We start from the raw sequence: 21,107 nt of genomic DNA on the forward strand, positions 1-21,107 counted from the left end.
CCACAAAAGAACAACTGAAAGAACTAGCTACTGACTGTGTCTCCATAAAAGATTATGGAGTTTATTGAGGACACAGGAGACTATGGCTATGGAATGTTGTATATTCTTACAGAAATTGTTGATGTGTTGGTTGGTTTCATTGAACTTTCATCTTGTCTTATTTTGTTTTGAATCTTTGTTACAAGGAAAGGCTCACTGGATAGCGCCTTTTGAGCAACTCATTAGTTTCCCCCAAACTTACTCCTTTCTCTGCTGAGGGTCTCATCTTTCTTCCATTTACCCAAGTTAGTAACCACAGCATTATTTTTGACACTTTGTTCACTTTTTGGCATACTATTTTTTGGGGGGTGAGGCAATTGGGGTTAAGTGACTTGCCCAGCATCACACAGCTAGTAAGTGTCTGAGGTTGGATTTTGGCATACTATTTTTAACATCTTTATTTCAGATCTATATTTCATGCCCTTCCTATAGTCATAGCAAATCGACTGATAGTGTATATTGTATTTCCTGTTTTAGAGGACATCATCTTTGATACCGCACTTCCCCACATCCTATATATCTAATTGGTTGCCAAATGTTGCTGTTTCTACCTCTTCAACATACTCACACAGCTACCATCTTAGTTCTGGTCCTCATCCCCTCACACTGAAACTATTGCTAACCTACAATTTGGTGTCTCTGCTTCCTATCTTTTCTTGCACTCCAATCCATCCTCCACACAGCTTCCAAAGTGATTTTATTTAGGCACAGATTTGATTGTGTTATTCCTCTACTCATTAAACTTCAGTAGTTCCTTACCACTTCTGGAATAAAACAAAATACCAACTCTTCAGTTTGACTTTTAAATCACTTCACAACTTGGTCACAACCCATCTTTCCACTCTCATGATAATTGCTCCTTTTCTTGCACTCTATGGTCTAGCTGGAAAAAAAATGGCACCCATGGAACTCCATTTCCCATCTCTGTGACTTTGCACTGGTTCTTCACTAATCTTGGGATGGATTCCCTCCTCACCTCTGCGTATTAGAATTCCTCACTTCCTCCAAGACACAGATCAAGTACCACTATATTACCTTTCCTCATTCCCTCAACTGTTTGTGCCCTTCCTCCCTATGTTATTTTTATTTTCTGTTTATACTGTACATATTGCAAGCAAACAAGGATATGATCTCCATCCCCATCCCCAACTAATGTAGTCACAGGATTTAGTCACAGATAATGAAGTTTTAATGTGCTAATAATGTGTAAAACTAACTATAAAGTTATGACCACACCTAGTGATCCCTTTATGAAATGGGAACTTCACTCTCATGGTATTAAAGAGAGCAGCTTCATTAAGCAAACAAAAATTTGGATATGCTTTTACATGTCTTTCAATAGCTAAGCCCTTGAGGGATTCCTCATTCAATAAGGCAGACTTAAGAGTATTTTGTGGAGGAGATGCTTGTGTCTGTGCATGTGAGGGAGAGGGGGGATTTCTCTCTCTCCATTAGCCATGAAGTCTAGAAGTGACTTAGAAATTTATATATTGTTTTGCATGACTACACATGTATAACATATTGAATTGTTTGCATTCTTAAGGGGTGGGTGGGGAGGAAGAGAATTTAGAACACAAAGTTTTAAAAATCAATGTTAAAATTGTTCTTACAGGGGCAGCTAGGTGGCACAGTGGATAAAGCACTGGCCCTGGATTAAGGAAGACCTGAGTTCAAATCCAGCCTCAGACACTTGACACTTATTAGCTGTGTGACCCTGGACAAGTCACTTAACCCTCATTGCCCCACGAAAACAAACTAAAGTAAAATAATATTGTTTTTACATATAATTTGGGAAAAAATGAAATGTTAAATAAATGAAAAAAAGAAATTTACATAGGAACTTTGTTTAATGTTTAAAAGGAATATCAAGGTGTACATATTAGATCTGTAATTTCATGTGCAATCATTTGTTTAAAAATTATTATACTATGTTATGGAAATGCTTGTTTTAATTCATAAATTAAAAATAATGTAAATTTTTTTAAAAGAAGTGACTTGCCCAGAATGAGACATCTTAGCCAACAGTTCAAGAATTCATCAAGTCAAGAGAGTTCAAAGCACAATGGAAGAAGCAGAGACATTCTTCAGAAAAACATGGTTAGAGAGAGAATCACCCAAGGAAGGAAGCAGTTTCCAAGAGCTTAGCCTTTGGCAACAAAAAAATGTCTATGGACTCAATAGAGAATTGAGTTGTGGAGAAAAACAGACCTGGGGAACCCAGCTGAGCAAACCCAGAAGAAATGCTGTACCTAAGAGAAATCTTTATGACGATGCCACAAAAAGAGAAAGGACTTACAGATCCTGAGGTTCCACAGTTGAGCTGCCTTAGCACAAGTGCTCCCTAAACATGGGCCACACTATCATTGTACTCTTAAGTTTGTGTCTGCTCTTCCCACAGAAATTGTGTGAATTTGTAGGATCATGTGCTTCCCCCCTTTCTGGGGGAGGGAGTGTTTTGTAGCTACTTTTTTTTTTTTACTGTGCTGTCTTAGTAGGTACCTTTGCTAAGAGCTAGTTGTGTCTACTGGCTGATTGTTAATCAGAAGTACGCTGGTGAAGGCTCATGAATTAAGAGAACAGACACACAAAATTACCCCTAAAACCCTGGGTCACAGCTGCCCTCTGGGGACCCAAACCAAAGTATGGGAAGTTGGAAAAATAACTCAGAGGGAATGCTACATATTTATTTTGTATATCATTATTATTATTATTATTATTATTATTATTATTATTATTATTATTATTATTATTATTATTTGCAGGGCAATGAGGGTTAAGTGACTTGCCCAGGGTCACACAGCTAGTAAGTGTCAAGTGTTTGGGGCTGGATTTGAACTCAGGTCCTCCTGAATCCAGGGCCAGTGCTTTATCCACTGCACCACCTAGCTGCCCCTGTATCTACTTATTTTATGTACATGTTGCCTCGCCCAATAGAATGTAAGCTCCTGGAGAGCAGGGATTATTTCGTTATCTTTCATCTTTGTGTCCCCAACCCCTAGCACAATGCTGGGTGCATAGTAAGAACTTAATAAATGCTTGCTGATTGACTAAGGAATTCATCCCGTCATTTTTCAGTTGTGTCCAACTCTCGGTGACCCTATTTGAGGTTTTCTTGGCAAAGGTAGTGGTGTAGGAGGGTCATATTTGGGAATGAATATGAAATTAAAACAAAAGGCATCAACAAAACTTTAGAAGAATTTTAAAAGAAAGGTCATAGAAAATGATAGAGATACCACAGGATTAAAGAAGCTCTCATGTTCTAGTTTTCACAAAATGAGGAAAATGCAATCCTACAAACTATATAGGCTGGTGAGCTTGACTTTGAAAACTGATAAAAAATTATTTGATGTATTGTTAAAAGGAATGATTAGTGAATATCTAAAAAAGAAAGCAGAAATCATAAAGAGACTGCATAGCTACATATGGTCATAACAAAATCATCTCACTTCTTCTAATGAGAGAATGATGTAGATAGAGTTTACCTAGAGTATAGCAAAGCATTTGATAAAGTCTCATCTTATTCTTGTAGAAAGGATGGAGAGATATGGGCTAAATGATAGTAAAATTAGATGTATTTGGAAGTAGTTCGACAGTCAGTTGGAGAGAAGTATCATTAGTGTTTGATGTCAACTTGAAAAGCAGTATGATATAGTGGAAAGAACTCTAGATCTCAAGTCAGAGGGACTTAGGAACAAATCCTGTCTTTCTCACCTATTACCTATATGACTGTAAGCAAGTCACTCAAGCTTTGGGGGCCCTAGTTTCTTCATTTATAAAATGAAGGTGTTTAATTAAATGGCTTTTAAATATCCTTCCAGCTCTAAATCTATGACCTATGATCCTATGAAAGAAGTCTCTAGGGAAATGTGTCAAAGAACTGTATTGGACTTTATGCTGTTTAACATATTTGTCAATGACTTGGATAAAAGCCTAGATAGTGAGTTTAAAATTTCCAATATAAAATTGGGAGGGCTAACAAACATACTGGATAGCTAAGGATTGAAAAAGACTTCAAAAGACTAAAATTTTAGACCAGATCAGATCAGATGAGATGAAATTTTAAAACTGATTAACTTGGTCAAGTAAAACACTTGTGAGGTTTAGTTTTTGAACCAAAGTATGAGTTAGAACAGTTCATTTATTTAAAAAAAAAAGACCTGAAGGTTTTAGTGGAGTTCAGGCTAAATATAAATCAACCATGTGATGTGCTCACCAAGAAAGCTAATGAAATCTTAGGCTGTTTTAGGAGAGACAAAGCATTCAGGAGTAAATATGTGATATTCTGACTATATTCTACTCTGTCATACAACATCTGTAGTATTGGGTTCAGTTCTAGGTTCCTCATTTTAGATAAGACAATGGTAAACTGGTATATTTCCAGCATCCAGGACAGGGCCAATAGGATGGTAAAAAGCTTTGATTTCATGACATTATATGGGTAAGTTGAAAGAACTGAGAACTTTAAGACCAGAGAAGTCTCAAGGGACACTTTATAGCTGTCTTCAGATATTTTAAGGGCTATTTTTGGAAGAGGTAGTAAGTAGACTTGCTTTATTTGACCCTAGATGACAGAATTGGGGGTGATGAGTGGGAGTTACCAAAAATTTCAGCTTTTCTTTTTTGTTTTTGCGGGGCAATGAGGGTTAAGTGACTTGCCCAAAGTCACACTGATAGTGTCAAGTGTCTTAGGCTGGATTTGAACTCAGGTTCTCCTGAATCCAGGGGCAGTGCTTTATCCACCACCACCTAGCTGCCCCCATTTTCAGCTTTGCACCAGGAAAAAAACTTGTTTAAAAAACAAAATAAAACAATTACAGTTCTTCAAAAATGGAATGGATTGTTGCAGGTCTTCAAGCTAGAAGCTGGATGACCCCTTGGTATTCTTTCTTCCTGTATAGGTTGGAATAGATATCCACTGATGTCCCTTCCAAATCTGAGATTTTGTGATTCTGTGATTATTTTCCAAATATTTTTTCCATTGACACTTTTAGCACTGAGTTAAATTCTATGGACCCTTCTTAATTTAGATGGTGAAAATTTCTTCTTCTCTTTTTTTTCTTTTTGTTTTCCTTCTTTCTTTCTTTCTTTCTTTTTTTTTGGGAAATTTCTTCTTCCCATAGATACTGCCTAGAGGGTTAAGTGAGGGAAAAATTGCATTCCTATGAAATCCTATGGAATAGATGTTTAGAGAACTTATAGGATACAAGTCAAAATAATGCCACCCTTTGGAAAAGAATGGAATATGCCTGTTTTGAAATAGGAATAAGTTAGTAATCTCCTCACCTGCCAGATGTGATCAAAGAATTAAGTAATGGCTGTGAAGATCTGTTAAAAAAAAAAAAAAAGCTTTAGCTTGATTACAGGAACAAGGTTAGGTGTAATGCATTACCTAATGAAAGTTGGATACTTTGAACTAGACTCATGTATTATGCATATCAGACCTAACTCTCTGCATCAAAGCTGTCCATCTCCTTTTTGACATACAAGTATGCTGTAGATGTGGAAGAAGAACTGCAGCTATGCGGAAGGGATAAGATTTGGGCCACTCATTTTCACCTTGGTTCTGAGGACAGCAGTCATAAATTACAGACCAGCACAACACACAGAACACCACAAATAGGACATAGGAAACTTAAGCTAAAGGAGGAGATATCATTAAGCAGTTGCAATTTTAGTTTCCTTTATACTAGACAAGACTTCTTTAGATATGATCAAGATTTCTTCCAACTCAATAATATTGGATGAAATAATAATGAAAATATTGTTTTACCTATTAGTGACTCACTCAAAGTCGTTGAGGTTCAAGGTCAACCTCAGATCTAGTCACGTTAGAAGCTGTGCACTAGCTGTTGTTGTTGACTATGTATATGGTTTTTTGGTTTTTGTTTTGTTTTGTCTTGTTTTGTTTTTGCGGATCAATGAGGGTTAAGTGACTTGCCCAGGGTCACACAGCTAGTGTCAAGTGTTTGAGTCCAGATTTGAACTCAGGTCCTCTTCAATCCAGAGCTAGTGCTATATCCATTGCAACACCTGGCTGCCCCTGTATATATATATTTGTTTTTGTTTTTGGTGAGGCAATTGGAGTTAAGTGACTTGCCCAGGGTCACACAGCTAGTAAGTGTCAAGTGTCTAAGGGGATTTGGACTCAGGTCCTCCTGAATCCAGGGCTGGTGCTCTATCCACTGTACCACCTAGCTGCCCCTATGTATGTTTTTTTAAAGATTTTTTTTGCGGGGCAATGGGGGTTAAGTGACTCACCCAGGGTCACACAGCCAGTAAGTGTCAAGTTTCTGAGGCCAGATTTGAACTTAGGTACTCCTGAGTCCAGGGCCAGTGCTTTGGATAAAAGCACTGTGCCACCTAGCTGCCCCAAAGATATTATTTTGATTTGGTGTTCTCCCAAGGAAAAGTAAATTTTGTAATGAACTTAATCCCAGTGAAACTAGCTTTGTTGTAGACTGGAGGGGTCTTCAGTGGCAAAGTTAGTGCAAATCAAATCCCACATGCACATTCTTAAGTCTCAGGGCAATCCATGGGAGACAAATTCCAAACAGGGCAAGCCCAAGCATCTTAACTGATATCCAGAAACATTTGAAGGGATCTGACCTGGGCCTGAAGTTCCAAGAATATCTCTAAAATTGAGCTTTCCTGAGGAAGCCTCCAGATTCCAGAGAGACAAGCCTTGGTCCACTGATATTTCTTGCTCTGGTAGAACATAGTGGAGTTTTGAGCTACAATCAAGGTCTCCCTGACAGAACCCACTGAAATGATCAGAGCCTCCAAGAAAGACCCAAAAGTCACCCTGAACACCATGGAGATTTCCTGGGGCCACTTCAAAGCTGCAATTAGGAATTTTTGCACCTGAGAGAAGTAGCAGGAAATGGAGAAGGGGAGTAAGTGGTACTAAGGCTAGAAAGACAGATAAGGCTGAGTCCCAGACACCACATAGAACTGAAGTCTGAGCAAATACATAAAGGGATATTCTCCACAAGTTTTATTTATGTGGGAGGGAGGAAGGAGGATCTATTATCTCTTCTTTGTATCTTTTGGGTCCAGCCACAGGAGTAAAGGGCAGGATGAGGGGGAACAGAAGCTTATGGTGGCAGTAGCCATGCCCAAGCAATTAGATGCCTCCTCTTGCTTCTCTCTTGGCCATCTCAAGTCTCCTTTCTATGTCAAATGGAAGTCTTTAGCCAGGCCAGGCATGATGGACAGCTAAGTCCCTGATTAGCTCTGACATTTAGTGTCAGGGCAACCTCTTGCTTCCTATGTGTCCCTGGAGCAGAGGCTTAAAGGTTGGGAGCCATGCACTATTTCGACCCCTACATTCTGCACCCTAACCTTAGGTCAGGTGGGATGTCCTTATTGTGTTGCGGCCACTAAGACTAATGGGAAAATTGGGACCATAATGTTGGTGGGACTTGCTACCTGGATTGGGGGCTAGGTCACCCAAAGAATTGGAGGCCCATCACAAATATACACCTGAGGGGAAGTCACATGGAATGTTCTCTCTTTGTCCCTTATCATGGTGGGTGGGCTAGACTGCACAGAGTGAAGACTGCTCCTGTGTTCAAGTGGGTGCTGACAAAAAACCCAAAGAGCATTTCTCAACTCAGGACATCTCCAGACTGTAAAGAAATTCAGATCCAGAAGTAGACTGGCTAATCTAATCTTAGACCATGGGGGCCGCCCAACGCAACTGAGGCTCCTGACAGAGGAGAGAACACAGTGCACATCCCACCTGGGGAATCCAAGAGCCAAATGAGCAGCCCACCTTCTTACCTGTCATTCCTTGTTTTGGCACCATAATGGTGGGGGGGTCTTTCAACCTGGATCTGGGGGGCTAGTTCACCCAAAGAATTGGAGGCTCATCATGAATATACACCTGAGGGGGAAGTGACACGGAATGCTCTCTGTGGCCTCTGGCTCTGACCTTAAGTCCTGGTGGGGTCCCTGTTCCTGCCTTAATGTGCAAAGACATATAGCCACTTTCCGAACACCTCTGAAGTGGGGTGGAAAGATGAAGAATAGAGAGTTTTGGGCCCAAGTCTTCTAAATTCCCCTCCCTCTAAATTGAAAGTACCTGAGGCAAAGTCCTGAATGCATAGCTGCACTTCATTTTTGGGCAGCTTAACACAGCTTATGTTTCCTGAAAGTGCTTCATAAAAATTCTAGGAAGCCCAGTAGCTTCTGGGAAGTATTATATAAATACAAGTGGAGAAAAAAACCCTCTACTTGGGGGAGTTTCTTCCACTCAAATTGCCATTATTTAGGTGCCAGTAAATACTAAACCTTATTCTTTCTCCTTTAAGTGATTGGTGTTGGGGATGGATTGCAGGGAGGGAAGAAGGGAGGGAGGGAGGGAGGGAGAGAGAGAAAGAGAGAGAGAGAGAGAGACAGAGAGACAGAGAGACAGAGACAGAGACAGAGACAGAGACAGAGAGACAGAGAGACAGAGAGAGAGAGAGAGATTTTTTTCCCTTTATTTGCTCTTTTTGGCATGGTGGATGCATTGTGGCAGAAGAAAGGAAGCAAGAACTAGAATTTAGATATGTTTTCCTTATAGTAAAATTTTAGCGAAAAAGGCAAGTCCTTTGGACACCCAGTCATTGGACTAGGAAAAGACTCTCAGTTTTTTTCTCTGCATAAAAAAGAGGAACCTGTCAGTTTCCACAGACTTAGCCTCCAAGGGCGATGCTCTTTAAAAAAAAAATAAACATTTGTATTTAAAGTTTTGAGTTCCAGATTTTATCCCTTCCCTCCACACTACCTACAGTGGTAAGCAATTAGATATAGGTTATACATGTGCAATTGTTTAAAATGTTACCATATTAGGGGCAGCTAGGTGGCGCAGTGGATAGAGCACCGGCCCTGGATTCAGGAGGACCTGGGTTCAAATCCGACCTCAGACCCTTGACACTTATTAGCTGTGTGACCCTGGGCAAGTCACTTATCCCCAGTTGCCTCACCAAAAAAAAAAAAAAACAAACCAAAGTTACCATATTAGTCATTTTGAATAATAAAACTTAAAGAAAAGAAATGAAAGAAAGTGAAAAATAACATGCTTCAGTGTGTGTTCAATAAATATTAGTTCTTTCTTTAGAGGTGGATAGTATGCTTTATCATTAGTCCTTTGGGATGGTCCTGGATTGTTGTATTGCTGAGAATAGTTAAGTCATTCACAGTTCTTCATGGAACAATATTGCTGTCACTGTGCACAACATTCTCCTGGTTCTGCTCACTTCACTATATATTAATTCATACAAGTCTTTCCAGGCCTTTCTGAAATCATCCTGCTTGTCATTTCTTATAGCACAATAATATTTCATCACCATCATATACCACAGGTTGTTTAGTCATTCCCCAATTGATGGGCATTCCTTTGAATTCCAATTCTTAGCCACCACAAAAAGGCCATGCTCTTTCCAAACACAGAACAGCTAGCAAGTTAATTAGAATCCTTAGTCATTTAATCTATCTTTGAACATCTTCTTCCTGATATTAGGATCAATGGTTCTGTCTGAAATTTGTATCTGACTTGGGATTAGAAAGTACCCTTTAGGGACAGCTAGGTGGTGCAGTGGATAAAGCACCAGCCATGGATCCAGGAGGACCTGAGTTCAAATCCAGCCTCAGACACTTGACACTTACTAGCTGTGTGATCCTGGGCAAGTCACTTAACCCTCATTGCCCAGCAAAATAAACAAATAAAGTACCCTTTAACTACTGTCATTTCCTAAAACCAACCTTTTATCTTTTTAATTGTCATTTCTGGGCCTGCCTTCTAACAAACCCCAAATGGTTGTTTTGGGTCTGAGATACTATTGCTTTCCTAAACCTCTCAAGTCTTTTTGTATTCTCATGTAAATATATCTGAACAAGCACCAAAGCTAAGCTAAGGCCATTTTTTTCACTCCTGGTACACATTATTACCTTTGTTTTATAGATAAACACACATATATTTGTATGAATGTATATATATATATGTATATATGTGTATAGCCACTAATAAGCCTCTAGGACTTTGAATTGCCCTGGTCCTCCTACAGAAATTTTAATTTTTTAAAGTTTTAATTTGTTTACTTGGGGAAAGTCTCTACCCTATTTTCCAATAGGTAACGTGGAAGTCTACATAGCCCTTCCAACTAGCTATCTATGACAAAAGGTTAATGTCCTGTACTCGGATCCAGAGTTGTCCACATAAAATTTCTAAAACAGATCCAGATCTTCAGATCCTGACCTACAGCGCCACTTTAAGTCCAGGAACATTGCCCAAGAGGGTTCATTCACTTATTAGAGTTTCTGTGCTACTTTGTCCTGGGTAGTAGCACCATTTCCTACCAACCATGGAGAGAATTTTGCAATGAATATGGCAAGCAGTTACTCAAAACAGAAAGGGAGATGGGGAAGGGTGGAATGAGACTGACATTTTGATGTATTGCTAACAAACGGCAGGCTTGTGATCTGTACTGTAGGAAGACTGAATGTAACTGAGCTATGCCAGGCTATAAACAGCTCCATAGGCATGAGTGTCTGAAGGTAATGCCTTCACATTCTTAGGATGAAACTGGCAGTGTTATGTCAGGCATGGCATTTTAAGGCTTGTTTTTCTTTAAAGGATTTTAAGACTGTACAAAAAGATAACAGGGATCCTTGAGCTTCTGTAACTTTGGTACCTTAATGGCAATACTATTATTGCCATCCACTTTCTGAGCAATGCAAGGAAGTATTAAACTAAAGTTCAAAACTTGACTTTCTGATGTAAGTCCTCCATGGTGACTTCCCTACAGATAAAGTGAAGGATTCATACTCCCCCCTCCAAAAAAAAGAAGTTATACCCAAGAAAAATATTTTTGCATCAGCTATACCTTGAAGGGGTGTTTATATTTACAATAATTCAAGCCAAAATATCTAATTCTAATTGAATTAAAATAAACTTATAGTTTACTGAAGAAATAAAACATGCACATAAACAAACAATACAAATTATATACAAAGTAATTTCAAGAGAGAAAGATTGCTAATAACTGCAAATTGGAAATAAGAAAGAAATTAATTTTAGTCATGGGGACTGCTTTTGCAAAGGCCTAGAGACAGAAAATGTAATGTCTTGTACAGAAATAACTAGCAGGCCATTTGACTGGAACATGATGTTCTGGAAGAAAAGTAATATGAAATGAAACAAGAAAAGTAGGTGAGATCCATGTTGTGGAAGATCGTTAATGCCAGTCTCTAATGCTAGACTATGTATGGACCGGAATAAATTCAACACCATTTCCTGACAAAACAACTCCTACACATGAAGTAGACTAATAACATCATCTTCCTATATGGAGTGGGAAAGAGGGAAAGAGAAGGGAAAGAGCATTTATTAAGTGCCTAGGTGAACAGAGTAGATAATTCATCAAACCTGAAGTCAGGAAGACTCACTTTTCTGAGTTCAAATCTGGCCTCGCATACTTATTAGCTGTATGGCCCTGGACAAGTCATGTAACCCTGTTTATTTCAGTTTCCTCTTCTGTAAAATGAGCTGGAGAAGGAAATGGCAAACCACTCCAGCATCTTTGCCAAGAAAACCCCAAATGGGGTCACAAAGAGTCAGACATCACTGAAAAAAATGACTGAAATTAGGAGAACTGAGTTCATAACTTAGTTCCACCATTAATTAATTAGCTGTGACTTTGGGCAAATCATTTAATCTCTCTAACACTTAGTTTCTACATCTGCAAAATGAAGGACTTGAATTAAATGATTGCTAAGGACCTTTCCAGTTCTACCATTCTGTAGCAGATCCCTACTGGATATTTTCATGACCTCACTTAAAGTGTTAGAAGCTCTTGGTCTATCATATATATACAGCTATTCAAATGAAAACTTAAAAGAAATTTCCAATGGCAAATATAAATTATCTTTCTTATCTGTCATTTTGAATTATTACTATCACTGTTTATTCATTTGATCATTCTGCTCTTCTTGTTTAATAGTTTCCAATTCTTAATGACCGTAGCACACCAATGCTGGCCAAAGGGTTTTCTCGGCCTAGCATTCTCAGATCTTCACCATGAAGATTCAGCAACATCCAAGCCTCCCTGAAACGAAGCTCCCGAGGAACCAAGACACAGATGTCCAAGAAGATAGCTTTGTCACTGAAATGCCTCAGTTGGACTTGACCACTTTGTGTAATGAGAACGGCTGGCAAGAGCCCATTCCTACTTTCTCCTCATGGCAGTGCGACAGCATTGATTCAGATGAAGCCCGCCTTTCCCCACAGGCAGGGCCGCTGATTCGCCAGCTTCTAGATGAAGACAGTGATCCCATGCTGTTCCCTTGATTCTATGCTTATGGGCAGAGCCAGAAGTACCTGGATGACCCAGAAGTGCCTCATTGTTAAAACCAGCAAGTAGATTCCAGCTGAAAGGCTAAGGGGGAATGGGTTTTTTTCTCGTTCTTTCTAATTTTGAAGTGTAGAATAGAAAGTTTACTCTTAAAGTGTATAGATATACTGCATAGCTGCTGTTCCCTCTTCTGTCTTTCGAAGGAGAGAGAAAAGAAGCAGAAGGAACCAGTGCAGATCTCCCTAGATGCTGAGGAGTGTTAGAAAGGCAAACTAAGTCCTTCCCTCTAGTTAGCTCCAGCAGCCTAAACAGAAGGAAATGGATCATCTGCAGCTGAAGTCGAGAAAATGAAGAAAGTATCTTCAAAACATAGACCTTTAAAGCTGGGAAGGAGCTTAGAGACCATGAAGTTTGACTCCTGATGAAGAATCAGGGCCATGTAGAGGTTAAGTGACTTGCCAAGACATGCAGATAGTTTATGTGATCCATTATTCGAAATACAGACCCATTTTGATCATTATTCAAATAACTTTTCAGTGTTTTCCTGGTCATTATAATGTTTTAAAACTGGCTCTAATTTAGCTTCTTAAAAATGTTTATGATGCTTAAGTAATGCAATTTTTTTTCTTGATGGCTGTGACCCTTTTTAAGTCACTTAACCTCTACCTTAGTTTCTTCAACTGTAAAATGGGGGTAATAGCAACTACTTCCTAGAATTATTATACGGATGTGATGAGGCAATATTTGTAAAGCACTTTGCAAACATTAAAGTACTATATAAATGTGAGCTAGTAAGTAGTAGTAGCAGCAGCAGCAGTAGTAGTGGTGGTGGTGGTGGTGGCTGTAGTGGTGGTGGTAGTGGTAGTGGTGGTAATAAGGCAGAAGGACTTCTGTTCCTGTATGATATTGCCAAACCACCCTGTGTGGATCTGCCCAGAGAGTGCTAGAAAAGAGAGATCATTTTTTTTAAAAGGAACTTCTCAACCCATACCTTCTTCCTTTTGAGGAGGGGGGTGGACCAGGGAGAACAAAGATGACCTAATATGACCATTAGGATTTAGACCTGATACCCCCAAGAAATCAGAAAGCAATCTGAATTATGTCAGGCTACTCTTTAAACAAAAAAAGGCTGTTACTTTTGCCAGGAATGGAAGTTGCTTCCAGATTTGATAAGGAGAAAGAAGCTTCCATATGTGCAGGCTTTTGTTGGGAATTAATTCTGATCCTTACATTTGGGTGCACAGTTAATAATTACTGCTTTCTTTTTTAAACACTGCTTGGGTGCATCTGGAATGTCACCAGCAGAGGAGGCAGGACTGAGATGAAAACCCAAATGTATAAATAGCCCTGTTAGAACACAACAAAGGCTCGGTTGTGAGCTGCACTGCAGAGCAAGTGCTTCCAATGCTCCCCACTGTGCTGTGGGGAGCATAAACAACATATATGCCTCCTTCAACAATCTGCACAAAAGGAACAATGGAGGATAATTCGAATAGAAATGAAACAAGCCTCCAACATCCCTGCTCTAGTATGGCTATAGCTGGTTAACTAGGAACTGTTTGGTCGATCAGAACCTAGCTTACACTTAGGTGGAATCTCAAAGTGATAACATTGAAAAGGTTTCCAAAGGCTCCCTGATCCAAACTGTTACACCACAGGCTTGAAATTCCCATTAATAGAAAAGATAACAAAGGCAGAGGCATTATTTCCAGGGAGTCATAGTTAAAAAAAAACTAGGTACTCATATCATTTGATCAATGTGATGCCCTGCTCTTCTCCCATCCTTCTTGGAGTTATCTGCCTACTTCTAGGATACTACCTAGCCTTTCTCAGTGACTTCAGCACCTGCTTCATGGTTTGCCTCTTCTAATTACTATTGTCATAGTAATCATGATATATAACAATGATACAGCACTTGCCCTTCTAATACAGTGCTGGGGATGAGCACGATGCAAAAGCATGACTGTGACTGTGCAGATGATGGAGAAAATTAGGATGCAGTATTTGAAAAGAGATTGCATTCGAATCCGTTAGTAAATCAATAAGAACTTCTTCGTATCTAGTATGGACGAGGCACTGTTCTGGGCATTGAAAATAAAAAGACAAAAGTAAACATTTGTAATCCCCCTAGGAGGTTGCATTCTATGGTATATGAGGAGAAAGATTGGTGGTAATGGCCCGGAAGCTGTGGGCAGTCCATGTTTCCCCCCTGCTTTTTCTGACTTATTAAGATGGTGATGTTTAGAGTTGAGTCCTATGAGGAAAACACATTCAGAGTTGTCCAATATTAAAGGAAAAGAGATGAATTAATGCATATGTCATATTGCAAAATGAGAAAGAAATCTGCAGATAGAAAGCAAAAATGCAACCACCTGGAAACAAATATGACACCTAATGCTGCCCTGTTTGTTCAACCCATTTTTCCAGGAGGAGAGACCTCCACCTTCCCCCTAGGCGCTATGGTTCCTGCATTGCATTAGGCAAAAAGCTGGTCAACCTTGGTGGTTTAAGAATAAAAGCCCTTGCCTCTTCTGGCTAGGAGTGATGAGAAACTGAATTTTCAAGCTCTTCAGGGCACTGATGTGGAAATCGGAAGGGTTATAGTCAAACAATGTATGAAGTGGATATTTGAAATTAGGTGGTGCAGTTGATAATCTCTGGGCCTGGAGTCAAGAAGACCTGAATTCAGATTTGGACTCAGATATTTACTAGCCATGTGACACTGGGCAATCCACTGATCCTCTATCTGCTTCAGTTTCCTCATCTGTAAAACGGGGATAATAACAGAACAGACCTCCCAGGGTTGTTGTGAGGATCAAATGAGTTATTTGTAAAGCACTTCACAAGCCATAAAAGTGTTACCTATAATAATTATCCTAAAACTAACAATGACTAGGACACAAAGTACTCCAGGAAATGGGAGAAGCTAGTAAATTGGGACATAGGAGACATGGTACTTGTTTGGAAGATGCAGACACATCTTCTTGACAATCACAATATGACCCAGGAAGAGGCTGAGCCAAGGGATATCAGTCTCCTGTTCTGAAATCCTGAGAAGAACAGAAAACTTGGCAGAGGTTCTCACATGACCTCTGGCATTGGATGGCAGGGATATTACAATAATAATACCAATAAACTACCTCCAGCCTAAGGACAACTCAGCCAGGTACTACTCAAGAAGTGGATTCCCAACTAAGACAGATCACCTCCCATCTCTTCTCTGAGCTTTCCAATAAGACAAGAAGACTAGAGCCACAATATTGCCAGACTTGCTCCAATTCACAGAAACATGGTAGGGATGTATCCACATGAATTATTGGCCTGGAACCTTCCAATAGCCTATTTTATCAGTGGAATTCACTATTGTCCTGCCTGGATTCATTTCCCAGTGGTTGGAATACTCCTATTCCTTCTCACTCTTAATACTCTCCCCATCACTATGATATTATACTATCCTCCTCAACTCCAACCCAGCTGTCCATTCCTGCATTCCTATCCCTCAGAACCTAAATCCCTTAATGTCCCAATCCTATATCTTCCCACCATTTCTACTCTGCTTTATGGAATGCCTGCTCCATAGTTTTAAATATCTTAAAGTTCTTCCTTTCACACTTCTGTCATAGTCTGGCATTCAGTGAGAGCTGATTCCCTCCTTGAATTACGGAATGAAAAGGGTGTACTTAATAGTTCTACTTTTCTGCATTTGTTTGTGAAGTCTTTATGTCCTAATACATGGTCAATTTTTGTAAAAGTGCAACATACACTAGAGAATAGGCATACTCCTTTCTATTCTCCAGAATTCTTTCAGTATTCTCCAGACATCTATTATTTTTAATTTTTCTAAAATTCTATTCACCTTTTTAATGCCTTTATTGTTTATTTTATGGTCAAATTCATTGAGTTCTGAGAGGGTAAATTAAGACTCCCCACTAGTATAGTTTTACTATTTCCTCCTATAACTCATTTAACTTTTTCTTCAAAAATTTGGATGCTATACCATTTGGTGCATATTATGTTCAGTACTGATATTAATTCATTGTCTATGATGACTTTTTTCGGGGGTGAGGCAATTGGGGTTAAGTGACTTGCCCAGGGTCACACAGCCAGTAAGTGTTAAGTGTCTGAGGTCAGATTTGAACTCAGGTCCTCCTGACTTCCAGGGCCGGTGCTCTATCCACTGCACCACCTAACTGCTCCATCTATGATGACTTTTAACAAAATGTGATTTCCCTAATTATCTCTTTTAATTTGGTCTATTTTTTATTTTGTTTTGTCTGAGATCATCACTGCTACTCTTATCTTTAAAAAAAAAAACTTCAGCTGAAGCATAACCAAGGTCTTTTGATTTCTAGTCTAAGTGTTCTTTTTGACTTCAAGATACTACCTGTTTTTGCTTAAGGATGACCTTGAAATGTTCCTCTTATCAAAATTGCTGTTATTGGTTTAGCTTCTGTTCTCCCTTTCTTCTTTCCTTTTTATTTTTAATGTTATATTTTAAGTTCTGAACTGTCTCCCTCCCTCCCCATCCTACACAATTAGTATTGAAATAGTTATCAAAATATTCATTAATCCCCTAGGTTAAGAATCCCACCTAGTCTACACCATTCTTGGTAGTGGTTGTCTAGCCTCTGCTAGAACACTTTGATTGAATTTAATTCACCAAATATTTCTTTAGTATTTCTTATATGCAAGATACTATGATGGATACTGGAGATACAAATACAAAAAAAAAACCCAACAACAAATAACCCCACTCTCAAGTTGCTTAACTTGCTGTTTGGTAGCTAAGCCATGTAAATAAAAAAGAATTCAGAGAAATACAGAGTATTTTTTTGGTGGGGCAATGAGGGCAGAGTGATTTCAAAGGAAAAAAGTATCCCTAAGTGCAGAATGAGGAAAGGCCTTCTTTCATAGGAAAGGGCAAATGAACTGGGTTTTGAGGAAAACTGGGATTTGAGGAGATGGCAGTGAAAAGGAACTTAATGGCTGAGGCAGACTTTCCATGGTTGGAGAACTATAACTTCCTTATATTGAGGCAAAATACATCATTGTAAATTTCCAACTGATTCTCCCCTATGGCGCCAAGCAGAATATGTTAATTCCCTTTCTCACAATAATAACTCTTCAAATATTCCATGATGGTGATTATGTCTTCCCTAAGTCTTCTCTTCTCCAAACTAAATACCCGTAAGTTCTTTATTCTTCATATGACACAGTTTTAAGTCTTATTTAGCTAATTCATATATGACAGTTTTAAGGTTTTTTTCATCATCCAGATTGCCAACTTCTGTATGCTATCTAGTTTACTAATTTTCTTCTTAAAACGTAGCACCCAGAACTAAATGTGATAGTTCAGCTATAGCCTGACAAAGACAGAAGACAATGAGGTGATAACCTCTCTTGATCAGAATATTGTCGTATATTTTTATTAATTCAACCCCAAATTGCATTGACTATTTTGATTATCATTTCAAAGTATCAATTCATATTGAGCTTAATTTGGAGTCCCAGATCTTTTTCATATTGAAACCTATAGGCCAGGACTACCCAAGACTCTGGGTTCACAAGACAGAATCTGATTCTAGAGGTCTGATTCTTACTCTATTCACCCCTCCCCCCAAAAAAAACCCCCAAACCTGGGCATTTTCTCTCTTTGGCTGGTTGCCTTCTCCTACCCTCCTCTCCACCTGGAGTTGTTTCATGAAGATATCCTTATATAATCAAGCTATAACTTGTATTTAGGTTTTCCAAAATCTACTCCTATATAAAGATTCAAGGTACAATATGTATATTAAATATGGGATGGCCTTTATTTCACCCTTCAGGAAATACTTAAGACATACAGGACTCCCAGACATCCATAAACAGAGATAGAAAACACATAAAGAACTTAGCCCATCAGCTCTTTTCATAAATAGAACTAAACTTGGGGGTGGCCGTTGAAGTAATGAGAGACAGAGAGAAAGAGAAAGACAGACAGAGAGAGAGACAGACAGACAGAGATAAAGACAGAGAGACACAGAGAAAGACAGAGAGACAGACAGAGAGACACAGAGACAGAGAAAGAGAGGGAGAGATTCAGGCCTCCTCTGACAAAAGTTCATCTTCCTGATTCTGAGCCAGCCAATCGACAAAGTTCTACATAATATAATTTCATCAAGTTGATAGCTCATTAAATCAAATAGAGACTCCCTTGATCAATCCTCTTTACCATATGAACTACTATCAAGACATATTTCCAATAGCTTTCTATATGTTATTTTTTCTATGTTGTCTATTTGTTTCTCCACTGCCACCCCCAAACCAGGTAAAAATATTCCTGGCTAATAAAACTGTGTAGTCAAGGAAGACAAAACAAATCCACTCACTGGCCATACCCAAGAATTCATGCTGATTCCACACCTCCTGCTCATCCCATGTCTACCAAGAAGTGGTGTGAATGTTTCATCATCAGTCTTTTGACGTAATTTTTGGTCATTACTGAGTTTTAGTCAGAGCTCTGAAGCCTTTCAAAGTTGTTCTTTTTTCTTTTAACAATATCGTTATATAAATTATTCTCTTGGTTCTGCTCACTTCATTCTGCATAAGTTCGTGCAAGTCTTCCTAGGTTTCTCTGAAACTCTCTCTCTTCCATTTCTTACAGCACAGTACTCTTCCATTACATTCATATACCATTCATAAACTGATAGGCATCCTCTTAATCTCCAGTTCTTTGCCACCACAAAAAAAAAAAAGGCAGTTAAAATAGGTTTTGTAATAGTGGGCATTTTCCTCTTTCTTTAATCTCTATGGAGTACAGTATAGACCTAACAGTGGGAGTACTGGGTCAAAGACTTTGCATAATTTAGTAACTTTGGGGGTTATAGTTCCAAATTGCTTCTTAAAATGGCCAGTTTCACCAACTGTGCATCAATGTACTGTTTTCCTGAAACCCAAACAACATTTGTCATTTTCCCTTTTTGTCGACTTTGCCAAGCTAATGAGTATGAGATATAACTGCAAGGTAGCTTTAATTTGCATTTCTCTCAAATTATTAGCAATGTGGAAAAAATTTTTGTATTGCTATAGATAGCTCAGACTTCTTCCTTTGAGAACTGCCTATTCACATCCCTTAAACATTTATTAATTGGAAAATGGTCTTGGAAAACCTATTTAATACTAATATCACTGTCTCAAAAGATATAGAAAATTTAGTGACTTTTTAGGTGTAGTTCCAAAATATTTTTCATAATGGTTGAAATAATTGGTAGTTCTTCCATCAGTAGATTAGTATGCTTATTCTTCCACAACTCCTCCAACAATTGCTATTTTCTGAAGTTTTTATCTTTGCTAATTTGAAGGGTATGAGGTGGAATCCCAAGGTTATATTAATTTTAATTTCTTCTATTATTAATAAATTGGAGCATTCTTCATATCATTGTTGATAGTTTGCTTTTCTTCAATTAAGAACTAACTACCTATTTATATCCATTGGCCCACTTATTTATTGGGTAATGGCTTTTAATTCTTTTTGTTTATATGAATTCTTTATATACTGATAGAAGAAAAATATTCTCATGAACTCCTTTTTTTTTAATTTTTCTTTTTGGTGAGGCAATTAGGGTTCAGTGACTTGCCCAAGGTCACACAGCTAGTAAGTGTTAAGTGTCTGAGGCTGGATTTGAACTCAGGTCCTCCTGACTCCAGGGCCGGTGCTCTATCCACTGCACCACCTAGCTGCCCCATGAACTTCTTTTGATAGGCAATTGCTGCTAAGTAACATTATCACCATGCAGAGATCTCAGAGGTTAAAACTTAGGTCTTATTATGTTTAAGCACAGGTTCAGAGCTCAGAAAAACAACTCTGAACCTTAATTAGAGTTCTAACAAAGCTTATATAGCTTTCAATTATATCAGAGACACAAAGAAATAATTTCTGATCATTCAGCAATCTTGTATATCCTCTTAGGCTGTAAAAGTTAAATAGATTTGATTTTGACTATAGATAAACTAAGGAAAGTTACATATTAAAGCCAGGCTTACAAGATTTAGAGTTCACAATGGACTAGTTGAGGGGGGAGATTTTCATGCCAAAAGGTACCACAAGGTCCTTAGCCCATTGGCATCGTTCCATGAATAAAGCAAGTCAAATTACTTTGGGAAGCCTGATTTACCTTTGGGCTTCTTATCTCAGGAATGTCTGAGGACCTTCACTAAGTTTTAACAGCTCATGGGACAGGTTTTAGCCAGTTAAATAACCTCCTAAAAAGGAGAAGCAGCCCTGAACGCCAAATGATAAAGACTAATAAAAGAAAAGAAAATATTCTTATGACATATCTTTGATAGAAACAGGGATAAAGGTCTGAACCTATGGTTTCAGTGGCATAGGGAAGTCCCTGGTGAGCAAATTCCTTGTATCAATGAAGGATTGCATCTTTTCTAAAACCTGGATATCAGCCATTTATCAGAAAAATTTGCTGTGAAGATTTTTTCACTTCTCATTCTAATTATAATTGTTTTGCTTATACAAAAGCTTTTAAATTTTATATAATTAAAACTGTTCATTTTTTCTTTTATGATGATCTTTTAACCTATTTCAGGTAAGTTTTCTCTCCCTAGACTTACTTAGATACAGTTCCTTCCTTTAACTTCTAATTTTTAACAATATGACCTTTTATATAAGATATTAAATAATAGTGGTAACAATGGATATCATTACTGATCCTTGAGTTCACTGGAAAAACCTCTGGTATT

This window comes from Dromiciops gliroides, chromosome 3, assembly GCF_019393635.1.
Source record: "Dromiciops gliroides isolate mDroGli1 chromosome 3, mDroGli1.pri, whole genome shotgun sequence".
NCBI lineage: Eukaryota > Metazoa > Chordata > Mammalia > Microbiotheria > Microbiotheriidae > Dromiciops > Dromiciops gliroides.